The sequence below is a fragment of the Cyprinus carpio genome, chromosome B13, assembly GCF_018340385.1.
Source record: "Cyprinus carpio isolate SPL01 chromosome B13, ASM1834038v1, whole genome shotgun sequence".
Classification (NCBI taxonomy): Eukaryota; Metazoa; Chordata; class Actinopteri; order Cypriniformes; family Cyprinidae; genus Cyprinus; species Cyprinus carpio.
In genome coordinates, this window is record NC_056609.1 from 27,699,797 (window position 1) to 27,726,149 (window position 26,353).

Consider the following 26,353-nt stretch of genomic DNA (forward strand, 5'->3'; position numbering starts at 1 on the left):
ATCCCAGAAAGCCCGACCCAGTTTTCCAGTCTCTCTAGTAGTATGTTATGATCGACAGTGTCAAACGCAGCACTGATATTTTGCCAGAGTCAGAATTTAAGCGAATATCATTTATTATCTTAATGAGCGCTATCTCTGTGCTGTGATGCAGTCGGTTATCTATGTGAATATTAAAATCCCCTGCAATAGCAAAACAGTCAAACTCTGAGGAAATCATTGATAGCATTTCTGTGACCTCTTCAACGAAGGCTGGAGAGTATTTTGGAGGCCTGTAAATAATGATAAACAGAATGCGTGGAGCACCTTTTCAGCACAATCCCTAGATATTCAAAAGACAAGTACTGACCAAATGACATTTGCTTGCATTGATAGACATCTTTAAATAGAGCAGCTACACCTCCACCTCTCCTAACAGTCCTGCAGACACTCATGAAAGTAAAGTTAGGAGGGGCTGCTTCATTGAGGACTGTTGCACTGCAGCTGTCTTCTAGCCATGTTTCATTTAGAAACATAAAATCCAGATTGTTTATGGTTATAAAGTAAAAAATGGTTAAAGTAAAGTAAAGGTTATAAAATTTATTTTTTAGTGAGCGAATGTTTAAAGATGATAACTTGATCGCAGTGCTTTATGTCATTACATCAATTTTAGTTTGATGCATAATAGGCCGCAGATTAAATAAGTTTGCCCTTCGGCTTGAGATGGCCTTAAACTTTCTGTCACATGATAAAACTGAAATAGAGAAAGCTACAGGCACACTGGGTTCCCACTTGTTCTGTAAACATTTGTGAATGTTGCTGTTATTATAGCGGGGGACCCGACACATATGAGAGCTGCTATCAGTTGTTTTTGGTTCACCTTCAGCAGATGGAGGGTTTGGGCCCTGGCGTTGTGGCAGCGGTCGGAGAGCTCTCACAGAAGCAGGGCCCACAGGCTTTGGTGGTTGGGGGGCCCGCGCATTTTTTTTTGGGTGATATTTGCGGTCTTGCAGCGAATGAGTGAGAGAGTTTAGTCCCAGCATACACCAATTCCTCCATTTTCTGTGAGAAGCACAGAAGCGGAGGTGCTGGAGAGAGGGATAATGTGTCTGGTGAGAGGGGCTGTGTCTCTGGTGTTTCCGGTGACTGTGATATGTTGTCCTGGCTTCCCTGGTTGTTTTCCAGACAGTCGTCCTTGGGTGCTGAGTCTTGTATCTGTTTTGAAACATCACAGTCTGTCTGTGAGGAGCTCTGTGGGCAGGGCTCAGCCGAGATAGTGTCCATCAGCAGTGCTTGTTGTGGCTGCATGGTGATATCAGTGTCCTTGTGGGATATGTCCCTGAAGGATGGCGTAAGGAGAAGTAGATATTGTCCTTAAGCACTCTAGCTCCAAGTTTGTTTGGGTGGAGGCCATCCGGTTTAAACAGTTGTTTATGGCCCCAGAACAGATTGAAGTTGTCGATGAAATTCACTCTTTTTATATTGCAAGATCTTTGTAGCCATGTGTTCAGCCCAAGCAACCGTGAAAACATATTTGTTCCCCTTGCTGGGAGTGGTCCACTGATGAACGACTGAACTTTGAGTCTTCAAATTGTTTCAAAGAGTTCACTGAAGTCCTTCTTAAGGAGTTCTGACTGCTCTTTCCGAATATCATTCTTCCCCACATGGATGATGATTCGATTTGCAGTCTTGTGCTTCATCAGAATGTTCTGAAGTTCCACATCAGAAACCGTTGCTTGAGGAAGGCAGCATGTTGTTGTAGTCCTGCTACTGATGTTTCTGATAATAGAGTCACCCACTATCAGAGTCCTGGGCTCGGCTGCGCTCTGAGCTGAATGCTGCTGTCTGCTCGACCTTGAGCGCCTGTTACTACACTTGGTATAAACTGTTGAGATTCAGAAGATTCATGGGACTCACCGGCTGTATGCTTAGAGGGTCCATGACGATGGTCTGCTGAGTGTTCCGTGTGTTTTGGAAGTCCAGCAAGTAACTTTGTTTCAAGAACCACAATCCTTTGTAGAAGTTTGCAGCAGTTCACGCAACAAGTATATTCAACAGGAGGCATTTTCTCTCTCTTCTGTTTGAATGTAGGCAGTTGTTTTCCCGTCTCCGGAATGTAAGCTGCTAGTATAATTCCAGTCCCAAAGAGTTTTTAGTTTTAGTGTTTGTGCCAAAAATCTGTTGTTTGAGCACTGTGCTGATCTGCTGAAGTAAAAATCTTACTTTAGTTTTAGTGTTTGTTGCAGAAATATGTTGTTTGGGGAATGTGATTATGTTAGAACGTCCGAACGGTAGCAAAGCCGGAAAAAAGCCGGAAAAAGTTGAATGGTAGTACAACATATATTATATAAATATTTTGAAGGAGTATATGCATTTATATATTATAAATAAATTATGTAAATGTCTTTAGTTAGTCATATCCAAAATATTTTTAAAAATGGTTTTATTCTTATTCATACACACAGTAATGTTTAAAAGACTCATGTCTGTGAACACATCCAGACCCATTACACTTTTCCAAACCCTCGCCAATAACATCTCTGATTTACTGTGTACATTCACTTCCAGATCATCTCATGCACCCAATCTGAAAACTTCCATTTCTACACGAGCCAATGCACACACTGTTATAGCCCCACTCCACAAATGAGTCCCAGCAGCCTGCAATCACTCAGTCAACCGCTTTGGTATACCTCCCACATCCTAAAAAACATCTCTGGCCAGTTTCCCGGACCATCCTCTGACACGCGGCTTCCTGGGACTGTGCTTCTAAAAGCTCCCTCAGGGGCTCCATGTTTCACAACAGAGCTAGGGTCCTGAAATAGTCTCTCTGTTGGGGTGTTGAGCCTTGAGCGGACCTCAAGAGAGGCTCTGTAACCTGAGAATATCAGCAGTGCATCCAAGAACAAGCTCAGAACAACTTACAGTTCAAGAGGCCCTGCAAACCAATTCTAACGGTCCATCTCCACTGTTCAAAAACCACTCAGAAACCAAACATTGTGAAATTCAGGTATTTCTTTACTGTAATGGAATATTAGAATATTTAGAATAAAAATGGTTCTCAATTCCCAACTCAAGACCTGGTTGAATTTCACAATTGTTACTACACTTAAAAAAAAAAAAAAGTTTCTAAACGAGGGTCCCTGCAGCAATGCAATAGACAAACCATTTTTGTTTCACCAACAAACTTTTCAGCTATCAGTTCTTTAAAGAACCATTTTTTTCTCAGTGTGAAGAATATTTCAATAATCTAAAGAAACTTTTCCATTATAAAGTATGGCTGGGCGATATAGAATATTAAAGATATTGCTGATGAATATAAAATTCCAGAATATGGTGATGAATATCGAATATTGTTGAAAATTAAGATTAATGTGCCAAAGATGGCACCAACACACTTAAAAATAAAAGATTCTTTATTGGCATTGATGGTTCCATGAAGAACCTTCAACATCCATGGAATCTTTCCATTCTGCAAAAGGTTCTTTCATAGCGGAAAAAGGTTCTTTATAGGGATGTAACGATTAACCGCGAGCCGGTTGAAAATCAATTCAAATATGTGACGATTCAAATCGGTTGAGATGCTAAACAATCACGATTCAATTAGGGGTAGGAGTTTATATGAACGCATGTCTGAGGGGAACTTACTGTCTTTAGAAAAGATTAGATGGTATTTTTTCTTTTCATCTTGCCTCTGTATAATGCATATTAAAGTTCATAAGTGCAGCACTGCTTTGTTTACAGCAGAAACCAAGGAAACGATTTAAGCGCCACCTGCTGGCAGAGAGTGAATCTGCGTCTCATTCAGCTCACCTACTGTTTCTGTTTCACAAAACTGAAGTCAAATCACAATCTTATTTTTTTTATTAAATGCTGATGTTGTTTGTTTTATGCATCTTTTTTTTTTTGATGATTAAAATGCAGTGGTTGCCTCTCATTTTAAATGAAAAGAGCACAGACAAAGCCTTATTTTGTTTATATTGAAGAGATTTATTTTATTTGTGTTATTTAGTTGGTTTGGGTCTTGTTTTAAAATTTCAATTTAGTTTTGTTACTTACATTTACATTATATTTACATTTTGTTATTTCGCAGACGCTTTTATCAAAATGACTTACAGATGAGGACAACAGAAGCAATCAAAACCAATAAAAGAGCAGTAATATGCAAGTGCTATATTAAAATATTATTATAGTGTTATATTTCAATTTCACAAAGAAACGTGCAGCATTTTGTCCAAGCAATAATAAAAGGACACATTTAATTTATAATTTGCCTTAAATCTCATTTTGTAAAAAAAAAAATATCGTGAATTGAATCAAATCGTGAATCGAATCGAATCGTGATTTGAGTGAATCATTACATCCCTAGTTCTTTAGATTATTAAAATGTTCTTCACACTAAGAAAAAATGGTTCTTTTAAGAACTGTTAGCTGAAAGGTTCTTTGGGGAACCCAAAATGGTTCTTCTATGGAATAACTGTGAAACCTTTATTTTTAAGAGTGTAGGCATTTTCACTCCTCCTTCAAACTATAGCAAAGAAGTGCTCACGTGGTTTAGCAACTAGTTTCCAGCTGCACAGGGCAAAATGCAGTATGTGAATTGCACTGATCTACAGAAGCTGTTAGAATGCCCTTTTTGCACCCATATCTCAGCCCTAGATATTGTATCTCCTTTAGATATACCTCAGCCCTATTGAGAACCTTTTGTGCAATGTAAAGGATGTTAAAGTTTCTTCATGCAACCACTGATCGAGTACAAATCCTTTGTGTAAAGAACCACCCCACCTGTCCCAAACAATACCCAATTTCTATTGCAAAATAATAGTGCCGTCACAGCAGGCCATAATTACATTAATTTTCCGTGACTCATTCTTAAAGAGCCGTGAGGCAACTGGGCGGCAGGCCTGTTTTCTCTACTGGATATCATTCAAGAGTAAGAAACTCACAATTGGCTGGAGCATAAGGCCATTTAATTTGCCCTCTGCTCTCATCCTCAAGAAAACATTTGTGAAAGCATGAGTTTGATTTTCTGCCATGTTACCAAAGGCAAAAACTGGATTGAAATAAACAGTGCAATATGTCAGCTCAGTTTCCTGTAAAATCAGAACTCTATAAAACCACTCCAACCTCTTGAAATCCCCAACCCTAGTTTTGTTTTTAACTACTTAAAACTACTTTTTAATGCCTAAGTATGACACACATGTGAGTTCAATGCGAAAAAATGAGGTTAGGGCTTCGGGTAGTGAAAACTAGGTATTAGATACTGGAATGTAGCCAGTTGGTTTGGAGGCAAGGGGTTGCAAGTCGTCTTTGTGATGTCAGAACAAAAGGAGTTATTTCTGAGGTAATGCATTCTGATAAAAAATTAAAATAAAAATTGTCATTTGGAATAACCAGGATTGTGCATGAAGAAACTAAACTGTCAATTTTGATTTTGTTGACTTCTGAAAATAGAGATACTACAGTAGTTCTGTAACTACAGACTGTAATTGAATAGAGATACTACAGTTTTTTTTTTTTTTTTTTTTTTTTCCAGTAGTTCTGTAACTACAGACTGTAATAGCTGCAAACAATACCACATATATATGAAACCCACCTAGGTTGTGGCAGTTTCGTGCCTAACACGAGCATGTGGCCAGAGTTGCACGCTTTGCATGCATGCATGCCACAGGAGTTACATAAGGAACATTTGCCTGCTTTTGGAACTGACTTTCTCAGTCCATGATAAAGCTCACATGAATCTCATCTAAAGAGCATGAGAAGTACATCTACTGTCCAAGCCACATGCATCAGCATCAAGACACTTCAATTCAACCTTTGTGAAAAACTAAACACCACAGAAAGCAATACCGTCTGAAAAAGCAGTATATTTGCGAAGAAGAAAAAAGTGAATGGTGTCATATACGTTCAAACAAACACTAAAAGCCAAAAACTTTCAGTTGTTTTCATGGGTCTTAAAAGTCTTGCATCATATTACATTTCAGCTACAGTTTGAATACACCACACGGAGAATGAGATTGGAGATAAAGCACATGAGCTGTGTTTACTACTGTGCTCACTGGAGTTGATAAGCTTCTAATCACTTTGAACTAATCAACGTATAACACATTTCTGAAGACCCTACAGGTTCAGTGTTATATTGACCTTACATTCATTTTGGGTTTACTAGTGCTCTAACTTTCCAAATATTTTAGGGGTGAAATAAGCACAAAGACTTTGCCTGTGCAGCTACAGATCTCAGCAGTTCTTTACTAGTAGCGGTCACTAAGAAATTGTTAAAAACGAGACAAGAAAATGGGCACATGGCACAATGGGCACGCGGTTCTGACGTCATCCTGCCCACGTAAAATACTCCATCACTATGCGCCAAAATAAAAAAAGAAACCCGCGCATTTGATAAAACTGTCAAGCAAAGGCTACATAGTAAACATCACAGCATCATTTCACTTGCCTCCATGTCCATTTCAGGTCACCAACTAATGTACATTTCACTGAACATATTCATACCTCACATCCCCAAAGTTATTAAAATAAAAGCATACAACGTGTTTGGCTGTGAAAGACTAATGCCGCGTGCCAATATAATATCATTTCCCCTACACGTGGTGAGCAACAAACTATCAAATAATACTCTGTTCGACACATAACAATCAAATAATACTCTGTTTGACACGTTCTCAAACTTAATCAACACATATTTATAAATACTAAAGAGAACTTAGTTCCAATAACTATCGCCGGATGTTTCGCTAAGAATGTATCTAAAAGTCGCGAATAATTTGGCGCTAAATTTAACCTGCTCTGGCACGCTACATTTAAAAACAAACACCGCTCGGAACTTAAATCCACGTGTTTGAAAATACTGGACGCGTTGGTACCAAAAAAAAAAAAAATCACACGGTAGAACCCTTGTTCAACTTTTGACCGTTTCAAAAATACAGGTTTCAAACGAAAATGATAACAATCGTAACTCGCGCGATACAAGTGAACGTCAGAAAAGTGCATGAGATGCGAGTAAAGCGCTGTAGTAAAACCGAGTCCTACCTTCACGTGTGGACAGGAGAAGAGACAGCAGAGTCTGAGAGCGCTTAACACAAAGACACGAACTGTGAGGAGGGACTGTCCCATACACACACAGTGATGATGATGATGATGATGATGATGATGATGATGATAGCTGGGTTTGACTAAAGTATGATGCAACAGAGTTCGATAATAGCTTACTAGATCTTGATTTTTACCTTTTCAATAATAACAACACTGCTGCATTATATCATGTTTAGTTCGGACTAAAAACGTTTCTGTTTCATATATACAGTAAGTTACACATTAAAAGTTTGGACACACTTTACAGAGTGCTTCAAATTAATTTTCTTGAGAAATTTAACTTGTGCAAACTAATGACACGTTTTCTATTATCTTCACATTCAATCATTCATTCATTAAAGAAAGAAAGAAATGGATTGGAATGTTTCATAGCTAATAGAAACCCTAAACATGGAAATCCATGAAGTAGCTAGATTGAGAGAATGTCCTAAAATTTACACAAAAACCTCAAATGTATTTGCATTTGTTGTTTAATTGTTTTGTTGTCTTTATTGTTTTTTTTTTCTAAATGGAAAATAGCCGTAATAAAAAAATATTATTATTATTAATATTTTTTATTTTATTTTATTTTTTTTATTTTTTTTAATGAATAAATACAAAAAAAAATAATTTTTTTTTTTTTTTTTTTTTATTTTTTGTTTTGTTTTATTCATTTTAATGACGTGTATTTGTATTTGTTGTTTTGTTGTCTTTATTGTTTCTTCTAAATGGAAAATAGCCACAATAAAAAAAATATTAGTATTATTTATTTATTTGTTTGTTTGTTTATTTTAAATGCAGAAATACAACAAAAACTGCTTTTTTGTGATAATGCATGGTGGGCCAAATCCAAAGTCATCACGGACCAACTTTGTCCCTAGTTTGTGCGTATCTGCTGTCAGGTCATAAATGAGGTGCTACAATACTTCATGGCCAAATATAACATCCCCTAAAGCATGTGACGGTTGACAATCACAGACATCTGTTGTTCTGTTAGTCATGAGGAGATGTACACCTTCCATGTGACATTTCACACCCAGAGAAACAAGGGTCTGCTGTCAAACTCACATGAGCTGAAAACACCCAGCAGGTATAATTACAGCCGAATTAATATTTAGTCACAATCATGTGCTGAACAAGTTTGAGGTCTACTAAATTTAGATTATTTCTTCTGTTGTTTATCTCTGCATGGTGGCACTACAAACCCGATTCCAAAAAAATTGGGACACTGTACAAATTGTGAGTAAAAAAGGAATGGAATAATTTACAAATCTCGTAAACTTATATTTATTCACAATAGAATATAGATAACATATCAAATATTGAAAGTGAGACATTTTGAAATGGCAAGCCAAATATTAGCTCATTTTGGATTTCATGAGAGTTACACATTCCAAAAAATTTGGGACAGGTAGCAATAAGATGCCGGAAAAGTTAAATGTACATATAAGGAACAGCTGGAGGACCAATTTGCAACTTATTAGGTCAACTGACAACATGATTGGGTATAAAAAAAGCCTCTCAGAGTGGCAGTGTCTCTCAGAAGTCAAGATGGGCAGAGGATCACTAATTCCCCCAATGCTGTGGCAAAAATTAGTGGAGCAATATCAGAAAGGAGTTTCTTAGAGAAAAATTGCAAAGAGTTTGAAGTTATCATCATCTACAGTGCATAATATCATCCAAAGATTCAGAGAATCTGGAACAATCTCTGTGTGTAAGGGTCAAGGCCGGAAAACCATACTGAATGCCCTTGATCTTCGGGCCCTTAGACGGCACTGCATCACATACAGGAATGCTACTGTAATGAAATCACAACATGGGCTCAGGAGTACTTCCAGAAAACATTGTCGTGAACACAATCCACCGTGCCATTCGCCGTTGCCTGCTAAATCTCTATAGGTCAAGAAAGAAGCCATATCTAAACATGATCCAGAAGCGCAGGCGTTTTCTCTGGGCCAAGGCTCATTTAAAATGGACTGTGGCAAAGTGGAAAACTGTTCTGTGGTCAGACGAATCAAAATTTGAAGTTCTTTTTGTAAAACTGGGACGCCATGTCAACCAGACTAAAGAGGACAAGGACAACCCAAGTTGTTATCAGCGCTCAGTTCAGAAGCCTGCATCTCTGTTGGTGTGGGTTTGGATGAGTGGGTGTGGCATGGTTAGCTTACACATCTGGAAAGGCACCATCAATGCTGAAAGGTATATCCAAGCTCTAGAACAACATGCTCCCGTCCAGACGTCGTCTCTTTCAGGGAAGACCTTACATTTTCCAACATGACAATGCTGGACCGCATACTGCATCAATTACAACATAATGGCTGCGTAGAAGAAGGATCCGGGTACTGAAATGGCCAGCCTGCAGTCCAGATCTTTCATCCATAGAAAACATTTGGCGCATAATAAAGAGGAAGATGTGGACAAGAAGACCTAAGACAGTTGAGCAACTAGAAGCCTGTATTAGACAAGAATGGGACAACATTCCTATTCCTAAACTTGAGCAACTTGTCTCCTCAGTCCCCAGACGTTTGCAGACTGTTATAAAAAGAAGAGGGGATGCCACACAGTGGTAAACATGGCCTTGTCCCAACTTTTTTGAGATGTGTTGATGCCATGAAATTTAAAATCAACTCATTTTTCTCTTAAAATGATACATTTTCTCAGTTTAAACATTTGATATGTAATATATGTTGTATTCTGAATAAAATATTGAAATTTGAAATTTCCACATCATTGCATTCTGTTTTTATTCACAGTTTGTACAGTGTCCCAACTTTTTTGGAATCGGGTTTGTAAAAATATTCAGGTTTTCCAAGCATTATCATGTATTCTTTTGTTAGTCCTAAAAGTGAATGAATTAAGCAAAATATATATTTAAAAATAGATATATTCCTGAAAGTATTTCATAGGCATCAATTTTTTTGCCATGGAAAAAAAAAGATGATTGTGACTCTTTATCTCACAGATTAGATGTGAAAGAAGTCCCAATTCTTTCACATATATCAGTTTTGTTTTGTTTTTTAATTGTGAATTTTATCTTACAATTCAGATTTTTCCTCAGAATTCTGAAAACTCTGGAATTGTGAGGAAAAAAATAGTCAGAATTATGAGCTATATATATATAGTTTGTCTTGATTTTTTTTTTTTTTTTTTTTGAGTTTACGTTTAGAATTGCGAGAAAATGTCTGAACTATGAGATAAAAAGTATTAACTTTTTAATTTTATTTTTAACCTGTGGTGGAAACAAGATTAGTACTGCAAGTTTTAAACTCAGAATTCACAGAAAAAAATAAATAAAATTAAATCAAAATTGGTCTTATTTTACATGATTCCTCTATGGATTGTAAAGAAAAAGTGTTCGTCTTCAAAATCATTAAACCTATAAATGACTTAACGTTAATCAAACAGCAATTTAGGCATCATTTTAATAAAATCACTTTCAGGTCTAGCTCCATTCAGCAACTTTTCATGATACACTCAATTCTCATGCGCATGAATATCCTGCTTCACACAGAAATACGTGACATCAAGGAATGAAATGGCTTAGAAATGTCTTTTCTTGTTTTTAGATCTACTGTGTGATTTGTAATTAAAATTGTTTAACAAATAAGTCCAGTAAACAAGATGATGTGCATATTCGAAGTACTCTGAATGTACTGTGTCTTGTTTACGTCTGTAGGTTGGGTTCTGTGTCAGATGAATTTGTATGTTTAAAATAGAAATGGCAAGCGTGTTGTGTTCTTATGGGCAGCCGCTTGTCTATAACCGTGTGGTTAGACTCTGTTTGCACTTACAGTCCGACCGCTTCCACCTACACCCTGTCTAGTCTAAAAGCAGTCGTGGTTGGAGTGAGACAGTCTCTCCATGGATGTGAAGTTTAACAAGTAAACATCCAAAAATGTGGGAGGGGACAAAAATTCCAAACAAGCACTTCTTAGGTAATATAACTTAGAATAACAACCATTATCGGCTTCAAAATGAGTGCCACAACCTGACGTCCAACAGCCTTCACCACAACATTGCCTGGATTCAAACATAAGTCCAAACCATCCAGAAAGTGAAGGGTGCATGAAGTGTCAACACTGTGCTGTTGATCTTGGTCATAAGCTCTATTTTGCTTCAGGAAGAGTGTTCCGGAAATTCAAGTCACTTTGGATGAAATAAGATACGAAAGAAAATTTGATGTTTTTTAAGGGTAAATGTGAGTCATCATCTTAAGGAAATGAAATTGCTGACATTATTTTTCCAAGTTCAGTCGATCTGGAAAGAGAGAAGCTGGGAATAAGAAAACTGAATTCAATCAGTAAAATGTTCCAGATATTTAAAATCCCTTTCGAGAAGTGAAACTCCACTTGAAGAGTTCCAATGCAAAACCTTGGTCAAAAATGAGATAACGATACCGAGTGAATGCTCTCCACACACAGTATATGTTCATCAAGTACTTTCACTTTAAATGTGCTAAATCCCAGTCTCAACCCATTCAGAAGTACCATTACTTACATAGAAACCTATACATAGTAGCCAGAAAGAACTGGCTACTATGCATCTGAACTCTTATATATCCTGTGTCATGAAGCTTTGTTTGGGAGACATAAATGAATATAGAGCACTTATGTGCCCAAAGGCACATTAAATCTGTGTGCAGTACGTCACGTACCTGGCAGGACGGAGGAACAGGAGCTGAGCACATGGCAGTGCAACAATCTCTGTAGTATGTGAAATGAAATCAGAGCTGCTCAGTCACCCCTCAACTTCTGTCAGCTCAGAGGACTCTGCTTTGGATCTGGATCTGGTTCTAACAGGTAAATTATTCAGGCATTAGATATATATTAGACTTATATAAATATGTTTTAATAAATAGCAACACCCCCACCACAACCACAAAACCTATTACCTAAAACCATTTTCTTGAGAAAATGTAAAAAAGCATGCATATTGTGGCACTGCTGTTTACCCAGTATGCTTTGCAGCTGAGGTCATATCAAAAGGAGTTTAAAGGGGTCCTATTATGCTCTTACAAAGTCCTGTTTTTTGGGTGTTTGTAATTCTTTTTTTTTTTGTGTTAATGTTGAGGTTCAATTTCATTTCGATTTATGTTTGGGCTTTCATTGGGATGAATTTTTGTGCTTAATGTGGAACGAAATGTTGTGATGAATTCATAAAAGTAAAAACCTATACACAACTAACCTACTGACAGATTTTGACTATAAATATACTATATATAAATGTTTACCTCTACATAAGCTAAAAAATACAGACTATACGAATGCTTCACATACAGTATACTATACCTATAGACAACTAACCTACACACACACACTTCCAGTCTGGCATGAACGGCTCGAATAGTTCCTGTATAAAATGAAGGGAAAGCCTTGGGAAAGCTAGCGTGTCTCTGACATAGTGATATAACACTCGCTGCCTTCTCTAGTGCAGCTCAAACAGGTCCCATCCCATTTGTCGATATCTGTGATGTCACAAATCCCATAAAATATGAGTTGTAGTCTAAACGAGTTGTTAATTGTAGTTTTTTAAAAGTGATTTCTGTTAGATAAAATATCTCCTTTTGAAGTGAACTTTGAGCTTTGTAAGTTTGTAGATCTTTTTTTATGCTCAAACAGCAACATTACAGACTAACTAAAGTTGAAAAAGTGAAAAAGCATAATAGGACCCCTTTAAACTGATAAACTTGGGTTTAGGGGTGTGCTCGTGGTTGACTGTAACTGCAGTTTATGCTCTTGCATGTTAAGACATTCACTTTTTGAGTCAGGTGAATTTCAAGGGGTTTGTGAGATGATGAAAAACAAATTAATTAATTAAATTATAATTAAATCACAGAAATTAAATGAACAGCCTAAATTAAAAATAATAATAATAATAAAAAAATCGAAGGTTGAAATACGTAATAAAGAAGTGACTATCTTCAGAAAAGTTTCAATGGCATTTGCTTTTAATCTTCCCAAGGGCATACAATTCAGTAGGGAAGTCATAAATTTCCCTAGCAATAATTTTGATCAAACAGTTAAATATATGTGTATGTAGCCATTGTTGTTGTAATTTCGGCCAGATATGAATAGGTCTTACCACTGATATTACCTGAGAAGTTACAATAGAAAACGTTCAAGGAAGTACATTTAATACATGTGGGGTGTAAGAACATATAAGGTAGCGTGTTTAAAACATATGTGCACAGTTCTTTATGTTGTTATGCTGTGTTTTGTGTTCATCTGCTTCTTCCATTTGCTCTTTTTACCTTGACAATCACTCTATATAGACTGATACAATCAGATACAATAATAATTTCTCATGTATTTATTACAATATTGATAAATTTAACACTCACTTCAGTGGTATGGAAATCAACTGATTTCCTTTTTAAATGTGTGCTGAGCCCCCTCCTCTTCACTCTGCTGACCCACGACTGCACACCATCACATAACTCTAACCTCTTTATTAAGTTTGCGGATGACACGACTGTGGTGGGTCTCATTAGCAACAGAGACGAGACAAACTACAGGAGCGAGGTGAGCCGCCTGGCTGGGTGGTGCAGTGACAACAATCTCTCTCTGAATGTGGAGAAGACGAAGGAGATTGTTGTTGACTTCAGGAGAGTGCACACTCAGCATGCTCCTCTGACCATCAACCGTGCGACTGTGGAGAGAGTGAGCAAGTTCCTGGGTGTGCACATCACAGAGGACCTCTCCTGGACCGACAACACCGCAGCACTGGCCAAGAAAGCACAGCAGCGTCTCTACTTCCTCCGCAAACTGAGGAGAGCCAGAGCCCCACCCCCCATCATGTACACCTTCTACAGAGGCACCATAGAGAGCATTCTGACGAGCTGCATCACTTTGTGGTATGGCGCCAGCAATGCGTCCTGCCGGAAGACTCTTCAACGGATAGTGAGAGCAGCTGAGAAGATCGTTGGTGTCTCAATCCCCTCCCTCCAGGACATTTATGGAACCTGTCTCACCTGTAAAGCCCTCTGCATCACAGGTGATCCCACTCACCTGTCACACAGCTTCTTCAGTCTTCTGCCATCGAGGAGACTGTGGAGTCTCCAGGCCAGGACCAGCAGACTGAAGGACAGCTTCATTCATCAGGCTGTCAGGAAGCTGAACACCCTCCCGACCTTGCCCACCCTCCCCTCTTTTTCGCCATGCTCCACTGTGACCTGCACCAGACACTTTGTGCAGCATTGGTCTGCTCTCTACCTCATTCAGCATTTAACAGACCTCATTCAACTACCTCTTCTGTCAGTTTAAACAAAGAGCTGCTCTCTGAGATTTTTGTCACTTTAATCAGACTGAATAAGCTCTTTTGCACTACAGTCATTATATCTGCACTTTTTGTTTACTTCATTGGTTTGCACTCTATCTGCCATGTGCCTTGTGCTGCTTTACTTATCTTTTTTTTACATGACCTTATTTGTACATTTGTATAGTTGTATTTAATATTTGATCTGTATTTAATGTTCTACTGTTAGTGTTATCTGTATGCACCAAGGGTCTGAGAGTAATGCAATTTCAATTCTCTGTGTGTATGTACTGTATATGTGGAAGAATTAACAATAATGCAGACTTGACTTAACTTGACTTGATTTTGATGTCGGGACTTCAAATCTCGTATCGTGAATCATTTGATTCAGCTTGGGACATCAAATCACGTATCGTGACTCATTTGATTCAGCTTGGGACTTCAAATCACGTATCGTGAATCATTTGATTCACCTCGGGACTGAATCAAGACAATTAAACCGTTACTCTGCCTCAGAAGCCTGTCCAAAATCAGTTTCATGAGGTGCCTTCATGCAAAAACATTGTCTGCAACATCAATGCCTGATACGGCAGCGAGGCAGCAAGTCACCTGCCTAAGTTTTTGGATTCTTATGAAAATTAACCAAGTTTTTATTACAGTAAAAGTATAGTAATCACAGTTGTGCTACAAATACCATGGTTAAAGGAAAACGCCACCGTTTTTCCATATTCCACTATGTTCTTCCCTCAACTTAGACGAGTTGATACGTACCTCTCCTGTCTCAGTGCATGCACTTAATCGCTCTAGCGTGCTGCGCCACTATGTCAGCGTTTAGCTTAGCACCATTCATTCCTTAGGATCCAAACAGCGATGAATTTAGAAGCTACCAAACACTTCCATTTTTTCCCTATTTAAAGACGGTTACATGAGTAGTTACACGAGTAAGTATGGTGACACAAAATAAACAGTGGTGATTTCCTAAGCGGATAAAAATGATGACTATAATGTATTTTGGGGGGGTAATATTTTTGACTTTGATGTTTGGCGGAGGAGCAATTCGCAGCACTTCGACCTAAGCACAGATTGTGTTACCAGCGCAAAAGGTTGTGGGTTTGATTCCCAGAGAACACAAGTTAGGTTAAAAAAAAAAAAAAAAAATGTTAGCCTGAATGCACTATAAGTCGCTTTGGATAAAAGCATCTGCTAAATGCAAAAATGTAAATATCATCACTTCTGAGAGTGGGAGTTTTCAGGAGTGATGATATTACTGCACCGAGGTCGAAGTGCTGCAAAGTGCTCTTCCGCCATACATTATTTATTTTATTTTGTGTCACCATACTTACTCGTGTAACTATTCATGTAAGCGTCTTTAAATAGGGAAAACATGGAAACATGAAAAACATCATCCCTGTTTGGATCCTAAGGAATGAATGATGTTAAGCTAAATGCTAGCATAGTGGCGCTGCACGCTACAGCGATTGAGGGCACGCACTGAGATGGGAGAGGTACGTATCAGGTAGTCTTTAGTCTTACGTAAACAGATCTTCAGACTGGCGGCTGAAGGTCTGGAATCCATGGCAGCTTTCTTTGGCCAAGTCCTGCCCATGAAGCTGTTTGACCGACATGTCAAACACCCAATCACAGTTCGTTTCATTCAGCGTGACGTTTCGAGGCGTGGAAATGTCGGCACAATAACAGACCGGTGTGTAAAACTCTCGGACGTATTTTAAAGATTCTATGCCGCAAACTTTAAACATTTCACATACTTTTGAAACTCCAGTGTTTAGTTGATCCTGATAAGCACTAGTGGTCACAGTCGTAAACACTACGGCTTTCTTCTTTTGTGAGGGGGTTTGGTGCCACGGCATCTTTGTTTCCAGGCGGAACGTTAAAGAACACAACACACATTCTCCCGGAAATCCTGTAGAATTCAACCAATCCGATGACGACTTCGACACTCCTGAAGTGTTTCCACTTATGTGTCCCATATGCATCAGACGTTTAGCCAACGGTCCACGGGCGTGACGTCTGAGGCTGAGACTAACTCGTATAAGTTGAGGGAAGAACATAGTGGAATATGGAAAAACGGTGGCGTTTTCCCTTAAACTATGGTGTAGCAAAACCATGGTTAATTTGTGGTTATCATGGTTTAACTATAGTTTTTTTTTTTGTTGTTGTAAAACCATGTTAAATTTTCATAATGTGCTGTCAGGTTAATAAAAATAGTAATAAATGTACACCTTAAGAGGACACAGAATAAATACAGAGATGCAGTTTTTACTGTTATAAGATTAACAGAACTTTGGCTAGTTTCCATATACTTGTCTCGTATATAACAGCTTTAAATAAAGAAAATAGAGGTTTAGAGTTGGTCACTATAGCCTAGTTGTTTTTTTTGTTTGTTTGTTTGTTTTTTGAGTAAACATGCAGACATGGCATTAAATTATTGAAATATTTACATAAAATTTCAAGGGGTACTTCAAGTGAATAATGTAGGCAGAAGAGGTTCAACTGACAAAAAAAGTAAAAATAAATAAATAAATAAATAAAAAACTGGCATAGAAGAACTATTTTGGGGTCCCCAAACAGCCTTTTAGCAAACAGTTCTTAAAAGAACCACTTTTCTTAGTGTTTCATTTTAATTTAAACATCTGTTCTCCACCATAAAGAACCTTTTGTGCAGTGGAAATGTTTTATGGATGTTAAAGTTTCTTCATGGAACCATCAGTGCCAATAAAGAACCTACATTTTTAAGAGTGTATGTATGCAATAATTGTTGAGATTTATAGTCTAAAATGTCTGCCATGTTTATAGTTATTCCTATTTGTATTATGGTGTTTGGTACTTTTTGTACCCCAGATTTATTATGTAGCATGAAATCAAACAATTGTAAATAAATGGAGGTGGCTTTAATTATTGCATTTATTTTGCAATCACTTGCATTGAAATATGACTTGACTAATTGTCTTAGTCCTTTATAACATCTGATTGAATCCAGAATCCAGAAAAAAAAATGGCTGAAACGAGGGCATTGTCAAGATGTGTTTTCTCATACAAGATAAGTAAAACTGCCAGATTTCACAGAACTCGCATTAGGAGAAAGCACGCAAAGAGCGGGCCATTCTCTGATTGTTATTTACAGGCATGAAAAAGGTCTTCCTGCTGAACCTTCTGAGGGAGGAGTATCCTGACATCCACTTAAAACACACCATGTCCCATTGTCCTCATCCCACTATCACCTGAGGCACAGCGGGCAAAGAAAACAAGAGGAAACCTGGTTTCTTCAAACAGATTTGGAGAAATTAAGCATTCCATCACTTGCTCACCAATGGATGCTCTGCAGTGAATGGGTGCCGTCAGAATGAGAGTCCAAACAGCTGATAAAAACATCACAATAATCCACTCCAGTCCATCAGTTAACATCTTGCGGATCCAAAAGCTGTATGTTTGTAAGAAACAAATCCATTATTAAGCTATTTTAACTTTAAACCATTGCTTATGAGTCCATCGGTTGTCCTCACATCAAAATCCACATATATAATCTCTGCATATCTCTCTCCTGATGTTTTTTTTTTTTTTTTTTTTTTTAAAAGATATGAATTGATGGACTGGAGTGGTGTGGATTATTGTTATGTTTTTATCAGCTGTTTTGACTCTCATTCTGACGGCACCCATTCACTGCAGAGGATCCACTGGTGAGCAACTGATATATTTCTCCAAGTCTGATGAAGAAACAAACTCCTGACAGTGAGTAAATTGTCAACTAATTTTAATTTTGGGGTGAACTACTCCTTGCATGTTGCACACACTGATGTAAAAAAAAAAAAAAAACATGATTTCATTAAAAACGCAAATACATCTGGTTTATACAACGCATGTCCAAACACGTGCTCTTCTAGCCTTCATTCCATGATTAGCTTTGACACAGAAAGGCCTTTTATGAGGGAAAACCAAAGCTAAATCTTCATATCTGCTCTCCTCTATGCATCTTGAGAACAGAAGATGGGAAAGGAAGATTTGTTTTGAGTTTTGATGTAGTACGGATCAGATAAGACATAAATGGTAAGGTAAAGTGGTAGAAATACAGTTTCAGCAGTAAAATCACATGAGGAACCAAGTTGCAAATTAGTCACAAACACCTAGAATAACAACATCAATGAGTTTAAGTCTAAAGTCAATACATCACATGACTTTTGCCCTCTAGACCAATTCTCCAGAGAAACGCACTAGCCCGAGTCTTATAAGTTTAGTCTTATGACCCTCCATCTAAACCCACCAGACATCCACATGTTCAAAATTATTAAACATTTTTCACGCTACATTTAGTGCTGGAAATATATGATCACTGGCCTTTGAAAATAGCTTGAAATAGGAATGGCATTCAACCAGATCATTCACAAAATACAAGGAAACTTACATAAAATCTAATTTGCAATATCTAAAATTCCATATGTTTAATGTTTATTTAGTCTAAAGAGCACCATGTCACGTTTTCTTACCTGAACTCGTGTGTCTCTGTCTATGTACGTGAGTGCTGCCACTGCTTTCGTAGTGTTATGGCTCTAATTTCATCTGTACTGGCATAGTGAAGATGCCTTTAAAGTTGCTTTCACCGCAGATGGAGGTTGTGCAAGTTCTGGCCAATGATACTGGTCAGTGTCTGGAGTCAAAATAGGTTTGAAAGGTCTAAAGGCCCAAGTGTGAATGACATTAAATGCAATGACTTTAAATCTTTTCAAGTATTTTCTCAGCAAGCCTCCTGAGTAATCAGCATTATAAATAGCATATGTGACCCTGGACCACAAAACCAGTCTTAAGTGTCAATTGAGATTTATACATCATCTGAAAGCTGAATAAATAAGATTTCCATTGATGTATGGTTTGTTAGGATCAGACAATATTTGGCCGAGATACAACTATTTGAATATCTGGAATCTGAGGGTGCAAAAAAATCTAAATACTGGGAAAACCCCTTTAAAGTTGTCCAAATGAATTCTTAGCAATGCATATTACTAATCAAAAATTAAGTTTTGATGTATTTACAGTAGGAAATTTACAAAATATCTTCATGGTACATTATCTTTACTTAATATCCTAATGTTTTTTGGCATAAAAGAAAAATGGATAATTTTGACCCGTACAATGTATTTTTGGTGATTGCTACAAATATACCCCAGCGACTTAAGACTGCTTTTGTGCTCCAGGGTCACATATAAAAAATGTAAAAAAAATTGTTTATGAGGTTGAAAAACGCACATAAATGTTTAGCTACGCCATGTTCAAAATGAAAAGCACATGGCATTTTTGTAGTTAAGCTTGCTTGCCAAAGCCATTAATATCACCTTATTCTAATTTCTCACCAATAATAGCAATCATTTTTTTTAATTAAATAAATTGTCATCTTTGATCTATTTATATTCCTCCTGACTAGCCACCCTATCCGCACCGTTGGCACTCCAGACGATCTGAGAAACACGGCCTAGACAAACTTTGGAAAGTATTACAGACATTTGTTCACAAGCTTGCTCTTAACCTCATGACTGGACACAGTGTGTCGACTGTTCTTGAAATCCTTAGAAACAACACTTTGGAAAATCTTGCAGAAATTTATTCGGGAGCATCTGGACGTGGTTTAATCGGTTCTGGGATGCTAGGAATTCTTAACCCTCTAACTGACCATGAAAAGAGACCCTACCTTTTAACCTGCGATCAAAACTAAACCCCACTGAACTTCCTAAAAAAATCAGGTTTGGATACAACCATCTAAAAATCAACCTCAAGAACAAAAAAAAAAAATTTCTCAAGTGTATTATGAGAAATATAAAAGCACTGGAGAATAAAATGTGTTATTAACAATTAACTAATTAACTAATGAGGTGCCACTTTTTAGATAATGAAAAATATTTTGGGCCAAATTTAATTACTGTAATAAATGTATTCATGTTTATTATAGCTAGGGAAAATAACATTAATTTCTGCAGTTAATACTGGTTGTTTAATGCATTAAAATAATAGAAAATATTGATATTTTAACTAAATTAAACATTTAGAGATGGGATCATAAGTCTTTTATAGGATGTACATTTGTTTTACATTTATTGAAATTAATGAAATGTCTACTGATTGATATAATTGTTATTTAATATAATGTTCCAATAGCAAATGCTGTGTGGTATTTAGAATGTGTTTGTTTATGGAAATGGGTAAAAAAACTCTTTCTAAAAGGTTAAACATCATGAGACTCAACATCATGTGTTTCACATAATGGGCCTCTTTTACTATTTTCAAAAACTCTCTGTTCTCGAAATTCTATATATTACTGTTGGATCAAGTGACCCTATAGATGCAGGTACATGAGTGTCTTCAGGCAGTTCTCCGGTCTTTCTCACACTCAAGCATAAACTTGCTTTGTTGTCTAATTCTTCTGGTGTTTTGTCTTATTGTGTCCATATGTTGAAAGTGAACCGAACTGTAGTGTTTATTTAACATGGTCTGGGGTTTTCCTGATGCTATAGTTGTATAAGGGATGACGATGTTTTTACATCTGTTCTTCCGTTCCTCTGCTCACTGCTCTGGAGTCTCCTCTCCGCTGGATATTTCGGATGTTTTCATAAAGGCCCACTTGTGGAATCCGCAGATTTCAGCTCTTCCTTCACACGCTGGCCTTCCTCTGCCCTGAACTCTGAGGTGCTCTGTAGTTTTCACTCTGTCACGTAGTGTTTCATGACCCGCAGCTAATGTCACAGTGAGCGATGGGAATCAAACAGCAGTTAGCCCTCGATGTGTGGGTTTTTTTTTCCATAAACTGCGTAATACCAAAAAGCTATTTTTATCTTGTGAAGGAAATGTATTTGTAGGCTTTCAGGGTCTAAAATTACCACGAACACTAAGTGTCAAATCTGGGTAAGAACCAGCATTGGCGAGTTTTTATGAAGTAATTTAATTTTATGAATGTGATAGATAGATAGATAGATAGATAGATAGATAGATAGATAGATAGATAGATAGATAGATAGATAGATAGATAGATAGATAGATAGATAGATAGAACGACATTTAGATAGAACGACATTTAGATAGATAGATAGATAGATAGATAGATAGATAGATAGATAGATAGATAGATAGATAGATAGATAGATAGATAGATAGATAGATAGATAGATAGATAGATAGATGTGGTTGTTGGTTGTTTATGGATGGATGGATGTAAGTTAGATAGTGATGTGGGACGGATGGATGGAGGTATTGATTGAAAGATGGATGGATAGTTGTTAGATATAGATGGATGATGGATGGATGGAATGACATTTGGATAGATATATAGATGGATGGATGATGGATGGATGGAATGACATTTAGATAGATGGATGGATGGATAGATGGATGATGGATGGATGGAATGACATTTAGATGGATGGATGATGGATGGATGGATGGATGGATGGAACAACATTTAGATAGATATATAGATGGATGGATGGATGGATGGATGGAATGACACTTGGATGGATGGATGGATAGATGGATGATGGATGGATGGATGGAATGACATGTAGATGGATGGATGATGGATGGATGGATGGATGGAACAACATTTAGATAGATATATAGATGGATGGATGGATGGATGGATGGAATGACATTTGGATAGACAGACAGACAGACAGACAGACAGACAGACAGACAGACAGACAGACAGATAGATAGATAGATAGATAGATAGATAGATAGATAGATAGATAGATAGATAGATAGATAGATAGATAGATAGATAGATAGATAGATAGATAGATAGATGGATGGATGGATGGATGGATGGATGGATGGATGGATGGATGGATGGATGGATGGATGGACGGATAGAGAGATAGATAGATAGATAGATAGATAGATAGATAGATAGATAGATAGATAGATAGATAGATAGATAGACAGACAGACAGATATGGTAGTTTGGTTGGTGGTTGGGTAGTGGGAAAGAATGTTGTGATATTTTGTATTTATGATCAGGGTGGGATGTGAGAATTGGTATGATTTTTTAATAGTTTTGTTCTTTTATTTTTAAAAATTCACAAAAATCTAACCTTTAATTGGAAAATAAGAATTTAAAATGGGGGGAAATATCATTATGAAATTAATGTTTTTCTCAAATACACGTTGGACACAATTATTGGCACCCCTAGAAATTCTTATGAGTAAAATATCTCAGAAGTATATTCCCATTCATATTCACAATTTTGAGCACTCCAGGGTGATAATGAACATGAAATTATTGATCCAAGGCTTCCTGTTTCACAGAAATATAAATATGAGGGAAAACAAAGCCCAAATGCCCTTAATCATCCATCACAATGAGAAAAAACAAAGAATATATTTCTGATGTGCAGCAAAAGATAATTGAGCTTTACAAATTAGTGAAGTGGCTTTAAGAAAACAGCTAGAGCAGTGAAAATTACCATTTCCACCATCAGGGCAATAATTAAGAATTTCCATCAGAAAATGTTATAAATCTGCGTGGAAGAGGACATGTCTCTATATCGTCCTCATGCACAGTGAGAAGGAGAGTTTGAGTAGCTAAAGATTCTCCAAGGACCACAGCTGGAGAATTGCAGAAGAAAGTTGAGTCTCGGGATCAGAAAACCTTAAAAAAAAAAAATTGTCAAACAGCACCTATATCACCACAAAAATTCTCCTAGCTCATCCAAAAACAAACTCCAGCATATTCAGTTATCAGACACAACTGGAACTTCAAATGGGACTGGCTACTATGATCTTATAGCAGCAAACACTCGAGATGGGTTTGGTGAGCACAGAGAAAAAAAGTACCCCATGTGTACAATGAAATATGCTGCTGTATTTTTGATGTTGTGGGCCAATATTTCTGCTGGAGGTCCTGGACATCTTGTTTAGACACATGACATCATGGATTCTATCAAATACAAAAAAAAAAAAAAAATCACTAAGTGACTGACTCTTATTATGGGCCACATTTGGATATTCCAACCGGATAATAATCCAAACACTAACCTCAAAAACAACACAAAAATGGGTCACTGGGCACAAAACCAAGCTTCTGCTATGGCCATTCCAGTCCTCTGACCTAATCGCTATAGAAAATGAGTGTGGTGAACTGAAGAGGAGAAGCACCAACATGGAGCTGGGAATCTGAAGGGTCTGGAGTGATTCTGGATGAAGGAATGGTCTCTGATCTCTTGTCAGGTGTTCTCTAACCTCATCAGGCATTATAGAAGAACATTTAGAGCTGTTAAACTGGCAAATGGAGGTTTCAAAAAGTATTAAATAAAAGATTGCCGTTAATTGTGGCCAATGTGTATTAGAGAAAAACATTTATTTCATAATGATATTTCCCCCCATTTTAAATTCTTATTATCCAATGAAAGGTTAGATTTTTGTAATTATTTTTTTTTTTAAATAAAAGATCAAAAGGATTAACAATGCAGATTCATTTTCACAGCCTTCTTTTATCATATTTACCAAGGGTGCCGATATTTTGGCCATGACTGTAGATAGATCTCTGACTGAAATCTGAGCGCTGAACTTTCTGAGAGTTTATTTGAACCTCATTTTCCACATGCCTCGTTTATCTATCAAAACATATCTCAGCTAATTATTCTACAGAGAGTGAAATATTCATTACATTGCCATCATTAATCAAATATTTGCAGGGTTTAACCTCAGGCCCCTTCCTCGAGCTGATTAATTCCTCTCACCCCTCCCTTATTAACAGTCAGGCCATGGGGTCATCTGGCTTGGTCCCATGATGGACACGGGTCATGTGTGTCTTCTCAACACTCGCACAACAAAGAGCACTGGGTGGAGTGGGGTAACTTTGAGGTCAGGAGAGTTTAAGAATGTCTGGCTAATTTGTTTAAGTTATTGCCAATGGCCCGTCATTCCTTCTGAGGCTGGAAGATTACCGTATGTTACATGTCATTACCTCTGGGGCGTAGGCAGAATTTATGTTTGGGTGGGTCTCCAAAAATACGGGTGGGCAAATTTAATGGTAAAGCATGTAATTTATGCATCACTAGATGGGACAGGTTTCAAAACACACTGGTCTTAATCACAACAACAGAGCTATACAGCAAACAACGCACACAACTGATTGACAGTTTAATATCAATATTAGCACACAACCAAAACCGCAATGATGCATGATACAACGAATATACATCTGGCAGTATATTCTAAGGCTTTTGTGAATGCAGAATTCAGAATTGCTCATCTGTAAGAAGTTGGCTACGTTTAGAACTGACAAGAGGGAACAGATTGTGCACAGTATGGGGGTGGCACACATTTAAGACACCCATCTAACGCCCATCTGGGGCATCCAAGGTCATGTTCTCTGGCACCATTTAAGCTCGCTATGCAAATTTCAGTGTAGTTTCTATGTATTTGAATATGCTGATTTGAATTTAGCTTCTTGGGCTGTACTAAACGGCACATTAATGGGACCTTAAAGAGGAATCCGCCAGATATGTTTGGATTTTCTCACAGGATCGTCTGTGGAAGTTTGACCTGAAACAGCATGTGGGCTGCGTACAAATTTGTGCATTCAGCTGTCAAGTGTACTTGTTGGGTCAGTTTATTTCTTCAAAAGTGACAGAGCACTACTGTTATTACTTATTGTGAGTCTTTACGTAATTAATACATTAATAATTGAGTGAATAATTAAATATTAGTATTAGTAATTTATAGTGAATTTATATTGAAATAATTGATATTAGTAATTTATAATGAAAGAAATAACTTAAAGGAATTCATTATTAATTATTTAAATTATTTTATAATAAAGAATAATATTATTTATAATTTTTTACTCATTCATGTATATCGTTTTGTATTTAAAAATATTATTTGAATATATTTGGAAATGTAATTATAAAATGTAATATTATAAATAAAATAAATAATATGACAAATTAAATGATACTATAATTTAATTCCGAATAATATTACAATATTACAAATTAAAATAGTTTAAAATAATTCAGTAATTTAAATATTAATATACTGTATATTATATAAAATTATGTGTGTGTGTGTGTGTGTGTGTGTGTGTGTGTGTGTGTGTGTGTGTGTGTGTGTGTGTGTGTGTGTGTGTGTGTGTGTGTTTGTGTCTGTGTGTGGTTTTAATGATTTAATTAAAAACATTGAAAAACATATCCATCATTTAAATTAAATTAAAATGAATGAATAATTAATCAAATCAAATATTTAATAGTAGACTAATATTTTATATGCACTTTCATAAATTTTAAAAAAGTCATAATTCATATTTAATATACATAATAATTAAAATAAAAAATGTATTCATAAATATAAAAATATTTTATTTATACAATTATTTAAAAAGAAATAATTTAAATATAATTTTATTTTCAATAACTATAAACTAGATATATTATATATATATATATATATATATATATATATATATATATATATATATATATATAATTATAGTAGACTAATATTTTATATGCATGATGTTTATAAATAATATTGTAAATTAAATACATTGTTGAAATTATTACTATGAGAGAGCGAGAGAGAGAGAGAATAAAATAATATTTAAATCATGGATTTAAAAAAAAAATTAATATTTAAATTAATTGTACTTTTATTTATGGAATGTTTGGCTGTATACTGTTTGGAATTATGCAGTGCATTATCGTGGTGTGTTGTAGTGATTTTAAGCGGCTGCTGCATTCCGCTGGATTACACTGTCAGCTCTCATTATTGACGAACTAGTGTTGCAGATGTAGTTACTTACACGCGTAAACTTGGCCAGTGGTTTTTGGGCGTTTTTCGAAGCGTTGTCCTTCATGTCCTGCATGTCAGTGGGCAGGGTTGGCAGGATGTTTTCTGTGAGAGTCTTTCACAGCGGTCACAGCTCTGGCCTCATTCATAGTGAATGTTACGCAGCGTCAACTTGCTCTAAATTCCTCTGAATCAATGGCTCTCGGTCAATAGTTTTCAGCTGGTTAAGCGGCCCGTGCTTACAGAGTTA

The 26,353-nt window shown here is 36.7% G+C and overlaps 1 protein-coding gene across 4 annotated transcripts in view; it reads right to left on the reverse strand.

Moving 5' to 3' along the window:
• The window catches only part of LOC109100704 (equilibrative nucleoside transporter 1-like), a 42,334-nt gene extending 15,981 nt beyond the window's left edge, over nucleotides 1-26,353 (reverse strand). Inside the window, exons 1-2 of one of the 4 annotated variants that reach the window (XM_042737540.1) lie at nucleotides 26,117-26,353; nucleotides 11,717-11,848 (exon numbers count right to left, since the gene is read on the reverse strand). The gene's annotated coding sequence lies outside the window, so the exon portion shown is untranslated. Of the gene's footprint in view, nucleotides 1-7,020; nucleotides 7,151-11,716; nucleotides 11,855-26,116 lie in introns of those variants that run through there. The other 3 variants (XM_042737541.1, XM_042737542.1, XM_042737539.1) reach the window with 3 other exon arrangements.